This window comes from Bison bison, unplaced genomic scaffold, assembly GCF_000754665.1.
Source record: "Bison bison bison isolate TAMUID 2011002044 unplaced genomic scaffold, Bison_UMD1.0 scf7180017864298, whole genome shotgun sequence".
Taxonomy (NCBI): Eukaryota; Metazoa; Chordata; class Mammalia; order Artiodactyla; family Bovidae; genus Bison; species Bison bison.
In genome coordinates this window covers 1,169,960-1,186,014 of record NW_011494870.1, presented here as the reverse complement: position 1 = coordinate 1,186,014, position 16,055 = coordinate 1,169,960, and positions in this window count along the sequence as shown.

The window sequence follows — 16,055 nt, the reverse complement described above, 5'->3', positions numbered from 1 at the left end:
TTGCTGGAAGATTTCTGATTACAGTTTCAATTTCCGTGCTTGTGATGGGTCTGTTAAGATTTTCTATTTCTTCCTGGTCCAGTTTTGGAAAGTTGTGCTTTTCTAAGAATTTGTCCATTTCTTCCACGTTGTCCATTTTATTGGCATATAATTCCTGATAGTAGTCTCTTATGATCCTTTGTATTTCTGTGTTGTCTGTTGTGATCTCTCCATTTTCATTTCTAATTTTATTGATTTGATTTTTCTCCCTTTGTTTCTTGATGAGTCTGGCTAATGGTTTGTCAATTTTACTTATCCTTTCAAAAAACCAGCTTTTGGCTTTGTTGATTTTGCTACGGTCTCTTTTGTTTCTTTTGCATTTATTTCTGCCCTAATTTTTAAGATTTTTTTCCTTCTACTAACCCTGGGGTTCGTCATTTCTTCCTTTTCTAGTTGCTTTAGGTATAGAGTTAGGTTATTTATTTGAGTTTTTTCTTGTTTCTTGAGGTATGCCTGTATTGCTATGAACTTTCCCCTGAGGACTGCTTTTACCGTGTCCCACAGGTTTTGGGTTGTTGTGTTTTCATTTTCATTCATTTCTATGCAAATTTTGATTTCTTTTTTCATTTCTTCTGTGATTTGTTGGTTATTCAGCAGCATGTAGTTCAGCCTCCATATGTTGGAATTTTTAATAGTTTTTCTCCTGTAATTGAGATCTAATCTTACTACATTTTGGTCAGAAAAGATGCTTGGAATGATTTCCACTTTTTTGGATTTACAAAGGCTAGATTTATGGCCCAGGATGTGATCTATCCTGGAGAAGGTTCCATGTGCACTTGAGAAAAAGGTGAAATTCATTGTTTTGGGATGAAATGTCCTATAGATATCAATTAGGTCTAACTGGTCTATTGTATCATTTAAAGTTTGTGTTTCCTTGTTAATTTTCTGTTTAGTTGATCTATCCATAAGTGTGAGTGGGGTATTAAAGTCTCTCACTATTATTGTGTTATTGTTAATTTCTCCTTTCATACTTGTTAGCATTTGCCTTACATATTGTGGTGCTCCTGTGTTGGGTGCATATATATTTATAATTGTTATATCTTCTTCTTGGATTGATCCTTTGATCATTATGTAGTGATCATCTTTGTCTCTTTTCACAGACTTTGTTTTAAAGTCTATTTTATCTGATATGAGTATTGCTACTCCTGCTTTCTTTTGGTCCCTATGTGCATGGAAAATCTTTTTCCAGCCCTTCACTTTCAGTCTGTATGTGTCCCCTGTTTTGAGGTGGGTCTCTTGTAGACAGCATATGTAGGGGGTCTTGTTTTTGTATCCATTCAGCAAGTCTTTGTCTTTTGGTCGGGGCATTCAACCCATTTACATTTAAGGTAATTATTGATAAGTATGCAAGGCTATGGTTTTTCCTGTGGTCATGTATGGATGTGAGAGTTGGACTCTGAAGAAGGCTGAGATCCGAAGAATTGATGCTTTTGAACTGTGGTGTTGGAAAAGACTCTTGAGAGTCCCTTGGACTGCAAGGAGATCCAACCAGTCCATTCTGAAGGAGATCCGCCCTGGGATTTCTTTGGAAGGAATGATGCTGAAGCTGAAACTCCAGTACTTTGGCCACCTCATGCGAAGAGTTGACTCATTGGAAAAGACTCTGATGCTGGGAGGGATGGGGGCAGGAGGAGAAGGGGATGACAGAGGATGAGATGGCTGGATGGCATCACTGACTTGATGGACCTGAGTCTCAGTGAACTCCGGGAGTTGGTGATGGACAGGGAGACCTGGCATGCTGTGATTCATGGGGTCTCAAAGAGTCGGACACGACTGAGTGACTGATCTGATCTGATCTGATGATCCCATTGCCATTTACTTTATTGTTTTGGGTTAGAATTTATACACCGTTTTTGTGTTTCCTGTCTAGAGAATATCCTTTAGTATTTGTTGGAGAGTTGGTTTGGTGGTGCTGAATTCTCTCAACTTTTGCTTGTCTTAAAGCTTTTGATTTCCCCTTCATATATGAATGAGATCCTTGCTGGGTACAATAATCTGGGCTGTAGGTTATTTTCTTTCATCACTTTAAGTATGTCTTGCCATTCCCTCCTGGCTTGAAGAGTTTCTATTGAAAGATCAGCTGTTATCCTTATGGGAATTCCCTTGTGTGTTATTTGTTGTTTTTCCCTTGCTGCTTTTAATATTTGTTCTTTGTGTTTGATCTTTGTTCATTTGGTTAATATGTGTCTTGGGGTGTTTCACCTTGGGTTTATCCTGTTTTGGACTCTCTGGGTTTCTTGGACTTGAGTGATTATTTCCTTCCCCATTTTAGGGAAGTTTTCAACTCTTATCTCCTCAAGTATTTTTTCATGGTCTTTTTGTCTTCTTCTTCTGGGACCCCTATGATTCGAATGTTGTGGCGTTTAATATTATCCTGGAGGCCTCTGAGATTGTACTCATTTCTTTTAATTCGTTTTTCTTTTTTCCTCTCTGATTCATTTATTTCTACCATTCTATCTTCTAATTCACTAATCCTATCTTCTGCCTCTGTTATTCTACTATTTGTTGCCTCCAGAGTGTTTTTTATTTCATTTATTGCATTATTCATTATATATTGACTCTTTTTTATTTCTTCTAGGTCCTTGTTAAACCTTTCTTGCATCTTCTCAATCCTTGTCTTCAGGCTATTAATCTGTGATTACATTTTGATTTCAAGATTTTGGATCAATTTCACTATCATTATTCGGAATTCTTTATCAGGTAGATTCCCTATCTCTTCCTCTTTTCTTTGGTTTGGTGGGCATTTATCCTGTTCCTTTACCTGCTGGGTATTCCTCTGTCTCTTCATCTTGTTTAAATTGCTGAGTTTGGGGTGTCCTTTCTGTATTCTGGCAGTTTGTGGAGTTCTATTTATTGTGGCATTTCCTCGCTGTGTGTGGGTTTGTACAGGTGGCTTGTCAAGGTTTCTTGGTTAGGGAAGCTTGTGTCGGTGTTCTGGTGGGTGGAGCTGTATTTCGTCTCTCTGGAGTGCAATGAAGTGTCCAGTAATGAGTTATGAGATGTCTATGGTTTTGGAGTGACTTTGGGCAGCCTGTATCTTGGAGGCTCAGGGCTGTGTTCCTGTGTTGCTGGAGAATTTGCTTGATATGTCTTGCCCTGGAACTTGTTGGCCCTTGTGTGGTGCTTGGTTTCAGTGTAGGTAGGGAGGCGTTTGATGAGCTCCTGTCAATTAATGTTCCCTGGAGTCAGGAGTTCCCTAGAGTTAGGGTTTGGACTTAAGCCTCCTGCTTCCAGTTATCGGTCTTATTTTTACAGTAGTTTCAAAACTTCTCCTTCTATACAGCACCATTGATAAAACATCTACGTTAAAGATGAAAAGTTTCTCCACCATGAGGGTCACCCAGAGAGGTTCACAGCGTTACATGGAGAAGAGAAGAGGGAGGAGGGAGTTAGAGGTGACCCAGATGAGATGAGGTGGAATCAATAGAGGAGAGAGTGGGCTAGCCAGTAATCACTTCCTTATGTGCACTCCACAACTGGACTGCTCAGAGATGTTCACGGAGTTATACAGAGAAGAGAAGAAGGAGGAAGGAGACAGAGGTGGCCAGGAGGATAAAAGAGGGAATGAAAAGGAGGGAGACAGATCCAGCCAGTAATCAGTTCCCTAAGTGTTCTCCACCGTCTGGAACACACAGAAATTCACAGAGTTGGGTAGAGTAGAGAGGGTTAGGGAGGAGACACAGGCGACCTGGTGGAGAAAAAGGAGCATCCAAAAAGGAGCATCTCCCAAAGCGGGAGAGAGCAGTCAAGCCAGTAATCTCGCTCCCTAGTGAAAAATGGGTACTGAAGATTGGGTTCTTAAAGGTACAAAATTGGTAACAAATACATAAAAGCAAAAATTAAAAACCTAGAGTAGAGACCTTCAGATTTTCCAGAAATTTTTCTGGAATTTCAAAAATACAATGTTAAAAAAAAGAAGAAGAAAAAGAAAGAGATGAAAAATAAAAAAGTCACAAAAATTATAAAGAAAATATAGGTACAAAATTGATAACAAATACCAAAAAGCAAAAGTTAAAAATATAGAGTAGAGTCTTGAATTTCAAAAATACAATGTTAAAAAAAAAAGAAGAAGAAAAAGAGAGAAAAACACACACACACACACAAACAAAGTCGCAAAAATTATAAAGAAAATATAGGTACAAAATTGATAACAAATACCAAAAAGCATAAATTAAAAATCTAGAGTAGAGTTTGGAATTTCAGATATACAATGTTATATAAAAGAAGAAGAGAAAGAGAGAGGAAAAAAAGTCACAAAAATTATTTTTTAAAAATATAGGTACAAAATTGATAACAAATACCAAAAAGCTAAAATTAAAAATCTAGAGTTTTGAATTTCCAAAATACAATGCTAAAGAAAAGAAGAAGAAAAAAAAGTCACAAAAATTATAAAAAATATATATATGAAGTTTGCTTTAAAAAAAAAATAGGGTCTTTTTTTTTTGCAAAGTAATAGTAGATTATAAAAGTGAAAATTAAAGGAATAATAGAGGACTTATATTTTTTTAAAAATTTTTAAAAAGAAAGAAAGAAAGAATGATGGTAAAAATAGTAAAAATATATCTAGGACTTTCTCTGGTTTTGTTGTGCATATTGTGGGGTCAGTTCATTTTCGGCTAGTTCCTTGGTCTGACTTATATTTCTCAAGATCTATAGGCCCCTTCCTGTGTATTCAGTACTAACCACAGGGTTTTAATCTATTGCCTGTAGCTTCCCAGGTGGTTCCTTCTGTTATAGCTTCTTCTGTTTGCTGGTCTCTTCAGTGTCTGGTTTCTGCCCTGACACAAAGAGGACAGTGGTGGACACTTTTTTTTTTTTTTTTTTTAAGGCTCACTTGTTCAGTCGTGCTGTGGAGAGGGAGGGACGCTGCAAACAAATAACACTGGCGTGTGCTCGCAGTACCTCAGCCACACTGGCCCTGCCCCCGCTCACGGCGTGTGTAGCCTCCCTGCCCACACTGCTCAGGCTCTAGGTTGCTCCGCCAGGAACCATCCATGGCCGGCCCTCGGCTGCTTGCATCTCCCAGGTCCAAGCCGCTCTGGTTCAGGCACTCGGGTAGTCCTCAAAGGCACAGACTCAGTTGGGCCTGCGTTTTGTGCTCTTCCCAGGTCCAAGCAGCTCAGGTGATGAGGTGTTTGGCGAGCACAATTGCTGCAACTTATCGCCTCCCCGCCGCTTGGTTATCTAGGTGTACAACCGACACACCTTCTCAGGCGGATGTTCACTGTCCAGACCTCCAAGAAGTTTTAGTTAGCAAAGAAGCCTGCTTACAGTTTTGTAGATAATGTCTCTCTAGGGCCGCGATTGCCCCCTTCCAGCTCTGGCTGCCTGTCACAGGAGGGGGACGGTCTGCAGCCGGCTATCTCTGTACAATCCTTTGTTCCATGTGCGGGCCTGGCGGTGTCTTAGGTTAGGGCTGGCTTTTCGCGTGGTAGATATCCCACAGTCTGGTTTGCTAGCCCAAATTATTTCGCTCAGATAGCGCTCAGAGTATTCAGGCCAGATCCTTACTCTAAGCGATGCAGCCCGCGCCGCGCCTCCCTGCCCAGCCCCCGCTTGCTAGTGGCGCGTGCAGGCATCTGCGCTGCTTCTCGGCTGGGGGAGTTACCGTAGGGCTCGTAGTCTGCGGGTTTTAATTGTTTATTTATTTTTCCTCCCTGTTATGTTGCCCTCTGTGCTTCCAAGGCTCGGCACAGATTCGGTAGTGAGAAGGTTTCCTGGTGTTTGGAAACTTCTCTCTTTTTAAGACTCTCTTCCCAGGACAGAGCTCCGTCCCTCCCTCTTTTGTCTCTTTTTTTGTCTTATATATTTTTTCCTACCCCCTCCGAAGACATGGGTTGCTTTTCTGGGTGCCTGATGTCCTCTGCTGGCATTCAGAAGTTGTTTTGTGGAATTTACTTGGCGTTTAAATGTTCTTTTGATGAATTTGTGGGGGAGAAAGTGTTCTCCCCGTCCTACTCCTCCACCATCTTAGCTCCTCCCCTGCAATCTTCTTTTCTAACTGGTATTCTCCTGATTCTAATCTCCTTGGGCTCTGACCTCATCTATCACTATTAGCTACTTATTTAGGCAGGTATATCCTCTTTTGATGTTGAAAAGGCTTCAAAGATTCCTCTACTTTTTTATGCAGTATAGCTCACACATTTCATATTACATAAAATATCCACTTACAAACCATGGTATTCCATGCTTCTTATACTCACAAAGTTGTATAATCATCACCACTATCTAATTACAGAATATTTTTTAACCCCAGAAAAGAAACCCCACATCAATTAGCAGTCACTACCATTCCCCCTCCCTTGAAAAATTAATCTACTTTATGTCTCTCTGAATTTGCCTTTAAAACATTATACATAAGTGGAATCATATCATCTGTGGCCTTTTTTATCTGGAGTCTTTCACTCAGCATAATGTTTTCAAAGTGCATGCATGGTGTACCACGTATAAATACTTCATTCCTTTTAATGCCTGAATAGTATTCTATGTTATGGCTATACCACATTTTACTTATCCATTCATGACGTCATGGAAACTTGAGTTGTATCCACTTTTTGGCTACTTTAAATAGAACTATTAATACTTATGTACAAGTTTTTGTGTAAGTGTATGTTTTTATTTCTCTTGGATATTACCATGGAGTAGAATTGCTGGGTTATAGGGTAAATCTATTTTCAGTCATTTAAGACACTGCCAAACTGTTTGTCAAAGTGATCACATCATTTTGGATTCCTGCCAGCAACACATGAGGGTTCTAAATTCTCCACATCTTTTCCCACATCTTAGTGGGTATAAAATGGTACCTCATTGTGACATAGGATGTCTTTCCATTTATTGAAATTTTCTTTAACTTCTTTCAATAATGCTTTATAGTTTTCAGTGTCCCAGGGGCATGACTTCTTCTCTCAGCCAGGTAATTGACAACTCTGCCTTAGCCTTCACTTCCAGAGCCTCAAGGTCTGCCAGAGTGAGAGTGTGGGGACTTCTTGGGCCTTTACTATTGGTGTGTAGATCCCTCAGCATGCACACAGCCTACATCTGTGTGTGGCCTTACAGATTCCCAAGAATACGTCAAAGTGTTTCAAAACCCTGATGAGATATCATTCCTCAACTTTTTCTTTCAGCATTTGTCTACTTTCTTTTTTTTTTGCCCTAACTATTATCCCCACTTCAGGGATCCTCAAAGCTAAACTAAAAATACTTTTGACAAATGCCCTTGGAAAATAACTTATTACTAAATGAGCTTTGAGTCAGAACAAATAAAGATAGCCTTAAGTGGGGTGCTCCAGGGAACTGCCAGACAAGTCAAATAAGAATTTTCTAGAAATAAGGCTTTGAAAGAACTCCAGCTCCCTTCTGTGCCCTTTGGTGGTTTCCTGGGTAACAGGTTTTCAGTGTGATTGTGGACTGCTGGCTTTAAACTCACCGCAAAGTTCAAGTGAGGGGAACGGGAATAAGGCAAATTCAATGCCACAATGATCACTGTTCTTACTGAGATTCAGCCAGTTTTCTTGAATAAATGCTCCTCAGATTGCTATAAGCTTTTGTTTAATTTCCAGAGCTCTGAAAAGTTGATCCTGGCAATTTTTTCCCCAGTTTTCTCATGGAAAAATGAAACAAGAGAATTTTTGCAGCTATTTATTCTATCAGTTTCACTCAAGTCAATCCAAAAATCCTCCTTTTCTAAGATCCCAATTCTTCGATTTGATTCAATCTGTCCCCAAATTATATTCTAATCACTTACTTTCTTCTCATCCTCCTCCAATTACCAGAATTCCCCACTCCAATCAAATTGATTTCCTTTCTGTTGCCTAAATATGTCATGTTCATTCCTGCCTGAGGCCTTTGTTATGTTCTCCTCACTTGCACTGTGCCCTTCCCCGCTCTGTGACCATCAAACTCCTGTGCACCCATGCAGTCCTGCTCACGTTCCCTTTCCCTGAGCACTCCAACCCACTGAGCGCTTCTCCTCCTCTCTCCTGACAGAACCTAAGTCTCTTACATTCATTGTATCAGCTGACTTTATTTTCTGATACATGGCTCTTTTTTCATGAATAATATCTTATCTAATAAACCAGACTTTAAGCCACTTGAAAATGAGTCCACCTTACATGTCCACACTTAAATTATGATGACTCCTGAACTGAACCAGACAGAAGGAGACCAGATTCCTTTGAAACTGGTTCACAGCCACTTTCACACCTTCATTCTTCTATCTGTATTTTCTTAAACACAATGTTCCTTCTGGGCACAAATTAAATGAATTGGCATTCCTTCTCTGTAACAGGAGAAAGAGAGACTTTTAAGAATTGCACCAACTGGCTTTTTCTCTATGATGAGCTTCAGAAAACATTAGACAGTAACTTGAAAAATATATGAATAAGAGTGAATCTCCTGCAAATTTTTCAAGCAGATAAATATGGAAAATGAACAGGTATTCTCTTAGGGTTGATTTTTACCAACTTAGCATATGGTTTATTTAATCTGATATATTTTTCTTCTTAGTTTCATTATGCATGTCCAAGGATTTACTAATGACACAGTAAACTCAAATCAATTTGCTTACTTATCCATTTGAGTAGTAAGGTGTGTGTGTGTGTGTGTGTGTGTGTGTGTGTGTATCTAATGCTCTGTGGAACACCTAGTAAATGGTAGTTAAAAGATAATAGATAATCATTATCAATATCATCAATAGCAGCAGAGAAAACAAATTCCCACCACTGAGATTCCCTGAGCTTGTCATAATTCAAATTCTAAGATGCTCAACATGGAAAAGAAAACAGTTATTATGAGGCAATAGTAGAGTAAAATATGGTATATTAACAGCAGAACAGAATCATGCATATATTACATGACTATAAACAATTATATTTCTATATACTGAATGTTTGTCACCCCAAAATTCCTATTTTGAAAATCTGATCCTCAATGTGAGAGTATTTAGAGGTAGGGTTTTTGAGAGTAACTAGGTCATGAGGGTATAATTATCATGAATGTCACTGGCACCCTTATAAAAGACACCCCAGAGAGATTTCTTGCTCCTTCTGCCATGTGAGGACACAGTAAAAAGATGGCTGTCTATCAACCTGGAAATGGGTTCTACCAAGTATCTAATCTGCTGGCACCTTGATCTTGGACTTCCAAGCCTACAGAACTGTGAGAGATAAGTTTCTGTGTTTATAAGCCAGTCTCTGGTATTTTGCTATAGCAGCCCAAATGGACTAAGACATCTATGTAACATTGTTCAAATAGTAATTAAATCTTGGTCATCAGTCCATCCCCAAAAACAGGCTCTCATGGTGAGCAAAAGAGAAATAAAAAATAATGGACACTTAAGGCCACATACTAACAGTCTCATGAAATAAAACAGTGCTTCTTAATAAACTTATTCAAGTTACTCTTCCTAAGAGGTAGCAAGACCACTTTTCTCAAGTTCCTTTTGATTAGATTTTAAGTACATCCACCTGCTTTGAAAAACTCAAGTGGCTGAGATGAAATAGGGCATCAGTGATCTTCAACCATCATTCAAGGCTTTGTTTTCCTAGTTTGAATGATGGTTCAGGTAAAACTTACTTTTACCCGGAGTTGTCAAATATTTCATGAGTATATTTTCCTATATTGAAACACCAAGACTTCTTTTTCCATTTTGCCTTCTAATAGCTTCTGTCAGCCTGGCATGGCTCCCTCTCTGACTTCATGTGCAACCATTCGCCCTGACTCTGACACCAGTGATGTTGGTCTTCATGTTCCTGCCTCAAGGTCTGTGCACTTAGTGTTCCCTTGTTACCGTGAAGGCTCCTCCCTCAGGTTCCTGCAAGGTGTGCTCACCCCTAGCCTTAGGTCTCTGCTCCAATGTTACTCTATCAGGAAGGCCTTCCTTGACAACCTATTTAAACTAGCAACCACCCCAACCTCAGCACTTTGCACCCCACTTCCCTGACTTACTCTTTTCCTTAGCAGTCACCACTAACTGAAACAATACATCTTATTTGTTTATTGCATGCTTCCCCAAACCAGAATGTAAGCTATACAAGATCAGGGATTTGCACCTCTTTCATTCACTGCTTTATCCCCAACATCTTACATAGAGTAGATGCCTAAAAGAGGGACTTCCCTGCTGGTCCAGTAGTTGAGAATCCACCTACCAGTGAAGGGAACCCAGGTTTGATCCTTGGTCTAGGAAGATCCCACATGCCTTGGAGCAACTAAGCGCTCAGGCCACATCACTGAGTCTGTGCTCCTCAACAGGATAAACTCAGACGCCTTCAGGGGTTAGGCAGGTAAAGCAAATGTGAGAAAAAGCAACAGGGATGAAAGCATGACAGATACTTTCAGAAGCATGATGGGCAGAGCTGACATGAAAGGGCACAGCAACCACAGTGTCTGTGCAATCTGTAAAGCTATTCAATGCCAAAGCAGTAAGGTGGCGCTATGCTGGGCCACAAAGCTATCAGAAAAGATGTGGGTCCAAGGGCAAAAGGGCCAGTTTCTTTTTAAGGCCACCCCATGGACAAAAGCATGGCTTTGGATGCATTTTGACCAGAGCCAGAAACAATCACCTTGAAAATGCTCCGAGTCTTGAAAGGCTGCTCCATCTGTGAAATTAAAATTAAAACAGAAACAAAAAAACTTCCATTGGCCTGATACTGAGAAAAAGAAACTGTCAATTTAGATGTCTCAATTCTCCTTCAAAAGTGAAAGTAAAACAAACATTTTCATTCAAAAATATGAGAGTTTCCTACTCACAGATGTTTCCTGAGAGCAATATGAAAGGATGTACAAGAGTAAGAAGAAAACTGATTCTAAACATATGGAGGAAGATGTGAGAAGCATCAATGAACAAATAAATTGGTTTGTAAAAAGTTAGAAACTAAGCATGAATCGATGGTAAAAGTCAAGAATATTAACTAATTCTAGGAGTTTTTCTTAAAGTGAAAACTAAGCTAGATATAAATATGAAAGAATACAGGGAAGATATTGGAAGTAAAGAATTCTAAGATCTTACAGTTTTGGAGAAGAATATAGAGATACTGATTCCTAGCTTTAATCAAAGTATGTATGTGGCAATTGTTTCATCAAAAGAATAGCATATCTAAGTCTCAAAGAGCAAACAAGTTAGACTAATATAAGGGAGAAAGTGATTTTAAAATAGAAGCAATGTAAATAGAGAACACAAAATTACTATACAATAGAATAAATCCAAATGTTTTAGTAACAACTAAAAAATAAATAAACTCAACAGCTCAAAGAAAGAAATGCTGAGATTAGATTTTTAACTCTTGTATTTTCCATTGAAGTGGTTACCTTGAGGTGGGTGGGAGGAGGTTACTGACATGAATGGAAATTTTTTGGAATGATGGAAATTTTCTATCTTCATCTGAGTTGGGGCTACAGAGGTATATACATAACAATTCAGGAAGCTTTACTTTTAAAATGTGTATATTTTCCTATAAGTAAGTTTTTAAACAATGTGACTGTTAAATACATATTTAAACAAAGTTAAATACTAAACATGCTTTATATTATTTATTAATTTCAACTGAGCTGACTTTTAAAGTATTTTCAAGATAATACATTTTTCTGAATCTCCCTTGAACATTTTTTTTAACCTCCCAGCCACTATGCATGCAAAAATGTTTGTACTACTTTGAAATGGCACAAAAAGGGAAGTAGAACTTACAAAGTATCAGGGGAGAGCTTGTTTTTAGTGGGAGAATCAAGTCAGGCTCCCAGCAGGAGGTGGTCTTAGAATCAAGTCATGAAGGTTGGTTAAGATATAAAATAGCCAAATGGGGCAGGTAAAGTGAAGACATGCCAAGTGGAGGAATCCAACTGGGCACCCATGAAGGAGGAAATGTTAAGAAAAGATTAGAACCAAGGGTTTTTAGTGTTGGTTTTTTTTAAGCTTTCCTTCATTTATTCCACAATTATCTATTACTCACCATATGCTAAGCACTAGAAATAGGCAAACAGTAGGACATACAGCCTGTTATCAAGTAGGTTACAAACTATCCTCATCCTCATACAAACTGTCATGAGGATATTTGCATATTTGCAAGTTCACTTAATTAATTTGTAACTACAAAATCAATACTTGCGGCACTCATAATTATTAGAGAAATGCAAATCAAAACTACAACAAAGTATCACCTCACACCAGTCGGAATGGCCATTATTAAAAAGTCCACAAACAGTAAATGCTAGAGAGAATGTGGAGAAAAGGGAACCCTCCTACCCTGTTGGTGGGAATGTAAATTGATGCAGCCACTATGGAAAACAGTATGGAGGTTCCTTAAAAACACAGAACTTTCATGTGATCCAGCAATCCCACTCCTGGTCATTAATCTGGAGAAAAACATAATCTGAAGGATACATGCACCCCAATGTTCACTGCAGCACGAGTGACAATACCCAAGATATGGAAGCAACATAAATGGATAAAGAAAGGGATAAAGATGTGATACAATCTTACAACTGGATAATATTCAGCCATAAAAACAAAAGAATGAAATAATGCCATTTCCAGCAACAGGGATGGACCTACTGATTATCATACTAAGTGAAGTAAATCAGACAAAGACAAATATCCATATGACATCACTTATATATGGGATTGGAAATATGAAACAGACTTATTTACCAAACAGAAACAGACTCACAGACATAGAGAACAAATGTACAGTTATTAGCAGATACAAACTATTACATATAAAATAGATAAACAACAAGATCCTACTATATATCACAGGGAACTAGATTCAATATCCTGAAATAAACTATATTGGAAAAGAATAGGAAAAGGCATATGTATTTATATGTACAGCTGAATCACTTTGCTATACACCAGAAACACAACATTGTAAGTCAACTATACTTCAATAAAAAGAAAATACTTGTGGCAGTTTCACAGTCATCTGTGGATAGGGGTATGAATGGGATGCAATTTGAGTCACTCAAATCCATTTCTGCCAGAGGCCAAACAAGCCAATGCTCTGCCTTCTGTTTCAGCTTTCACACTGTAAACAAACATCCGTTTTGCACTCTATTTAGTGCTACAGTTCTCATGTCTTTACACTTTTCATGGGTGATTTCACTGTTTTTAAGCTTTTTATTGAAATATGTTTGATATACTGTATAAATTTAAGGTGAACATGCTGATTTGACACATTGACACATAGTAATATGAATGCCATTGTGGTAATTAGCAGGGACAGAGGGGTTTGAGAGTGGGCAAGCAGTGGTGTTCCCAGGAAGGGGCACTGTAAGAATGAAAGAACAGAGAACAAGACATGTTAGGGGAACAGCCAGGATGGAGAAGAGGAACATGAATCACAAATGGGGAACCCCAAAGGTTTCTGAGTGGGACAGAAATAAGGAGTCTGCAGCAGAGTACAGGGGCTGGGGATGTGGTATGGAGGCTGCTACAGCAGTTGTCTGCAAGTGACCTTGAACTTGAGCTGGTGAGCCTTGGCAGCAGTGGGCAGAGCTGACAGACAAAGCTAACGTCCTCTGTTCAATCCACTCAACAATGCAGAAGTGGAGAAAAGAAGACAGGTACCCACTCCTTGTAAGCACACTCTGAAGTGCGTATCTGAACATGTATGCAGGAGACATTCTCTGAGGACAGAGATAAAGCCCAGGAGGCAGCCCACAAAATAAGCCAGCTCTGCAAATACCAGACACAAATCTTGGGGGTTGGAGCTCTCTGTTTAGGAACTTCACATTTTAGAAAAAGAAGGTAAAACCTGGGCCCTACCCCAGACAGAGAACGGAACTGGAGACCCCTTATGAAGCTGGACTCTCAAAGGGCCACACCCACTAGACAAGAGCTAACAGAAAGTTTGTGCTGCAGAAACATGCAGTTAGGCATCTGTGCCCAAAGGCCAAGCCTTACTCTCATTGTGTGGGCAGAAGGATCCGAAAGTGAGAATTTAAAGTGAACCCAAAGTGACAGTGCTCCTAGGGCCCTGGCAGAAGCACCTGTCAAATCAGCCTCAAGGAATGCTCTCAAAGTTCCAGTTAACATAGACTCACAATTAAGTTTACAAAGTTCACAAGAGAAAAAGGCACCTTAGACAAGAGTCAACAGAAATAATTATCAATACAAGCAGGCCCCAGAAGACTTCAGATATTAGGATTCTCAAGTATAAAATATATTGAATGCTTAATATACTTAATATTTAATATATTCAAAGAAATAAAGAATTAAAACCCATGATACAGCACTCTGGGTTAAAATGGTTAATTAAATTATCATCTAATTTCGTCCTTCTAAAGCCCAGATTAATTTGCAGAATCATAAAGCTAAGGAACAAACAGCACCACCTACTTCTGGAACAGGAGGCTAAGAGTTGGGGAGGGAGGAGAGAGAAGCCAATAAGGAGAAGGACTGGGTGAACCTTGTTTGAGAATCAGTTAGGTCCTAGATCTCCACCCCCTCCCCAGTGCCAATGGCTGGTAGTGTTTCTCCAACTCTGACAAAGCTCTCCAAGTTTATTCTGTGTGAAACAGAGAGTCTTTGAACTTGGGTATGCAAAGTACATTTGAAGGCCTGTATCCTGTACCAAATATATATATTTAGATTAGCTACCACATGCTTGTAATAGTGAGACCTTCAGCCTCCTCCCAGCACCACCCACAGGAGCATCAGCAGCTAGACCCTTATTTAAGATAGGAGCTTTGTAGGTATTTCTTTGGGAAGCTGACCTAACCTGAGGAAAAACCGAAAGAAAATGACATCAGGGGTTCCACAGAAAATAATTCACCCACATCACTCTGGAGTGAAGCTCAAAGTCAAGTTTCTCAGTTCCCACAGGCTCCGAGCCAGTGTATTTTTCAGTCCCTCACTACAAATCATGAGCAAGCAACCAAAGATTACCAAAGATCAAGGGAAGACTTTAAAATGGGAGAAAAATAGAAAAATAAATGAACAAAAATAACTTAGAAGAAATGTAGACTTTGCAGGGAAAAATAAACCTAAAATTTTAAATATATTATTAATATCCTCAGATACCCTCAGAGATAAAAGAATCTATTGTATCCATGAAAGGAAAGGACAGTCTAACAAGAAATTAAAAGAGCTCTCAGAAGAGTTTCATATATTGCGGGAATAATAGTTAATGAGTAGATTCATTTATATTGTACACTTTTCCCTTGAATGATTTTTTACTCTTACAGATTTTTTAAAGCTCAAGATAAAGACTCCTCTCCATTCCATCAGTGTGAAGTCTGTGGAAGATCAGAACGATGACAGAATAACCATAGAATAGTTCCCAGGATGCTGTACTGAACACCCTACTGATGAGCACCAAGTGCTGACAGGGATGATCACCACAAGGCCCATTGTCTATCCCTTGAGATATACTGACTCTGTAATCACAGGGTTGACTCTCATAATGGTGTCCTTTGAATTATTAACCAAACAACAAAAATCACAGTCTCAAATTATAAAAACCTCAAGGCTGATTCACCGACTCAAAACATGTTGTCTCAAAAGAACGAATAGTAACCTCTGAAGATTACTGCAGCTTGCCTTATATCGAAAAACCCAAACAAACTATCTGGCCAACTCAATACTATATACATACGAAAGCCATGCACTCTGAAACTGTGACAGTATCATTGCTCTGTCACCACACACTGCAAACTGTGTACCCACAATCAAGACCAAGATGTACAAACGGTCTTCCTTGACCCAATAACGAAGGGGAAAAAAGGACAGAAAAGGGAAAGGGAAGGGGCCATTGAAGATTTTAGAAAAGTTTTGCAGTTCTCATTCATGTTCTTAGTCAGAAGAAACTACTTTGAGTCCCTGACCAAAATAACCCTGAACAGTAGACTGAGAAGAATTTATTATTGTTCTGAGTTTAAGGATGGGAAAGCTGAGATTCAAAGACTTGATGACTTTCCCAAAAATCACACAACTAATATGCTAGAAAGCTAAAATCCACCACCAATTCTGATTATAGACAGCACATTCCAACCATAACCTGCTACTACTTCCATAAGCTAAAAAA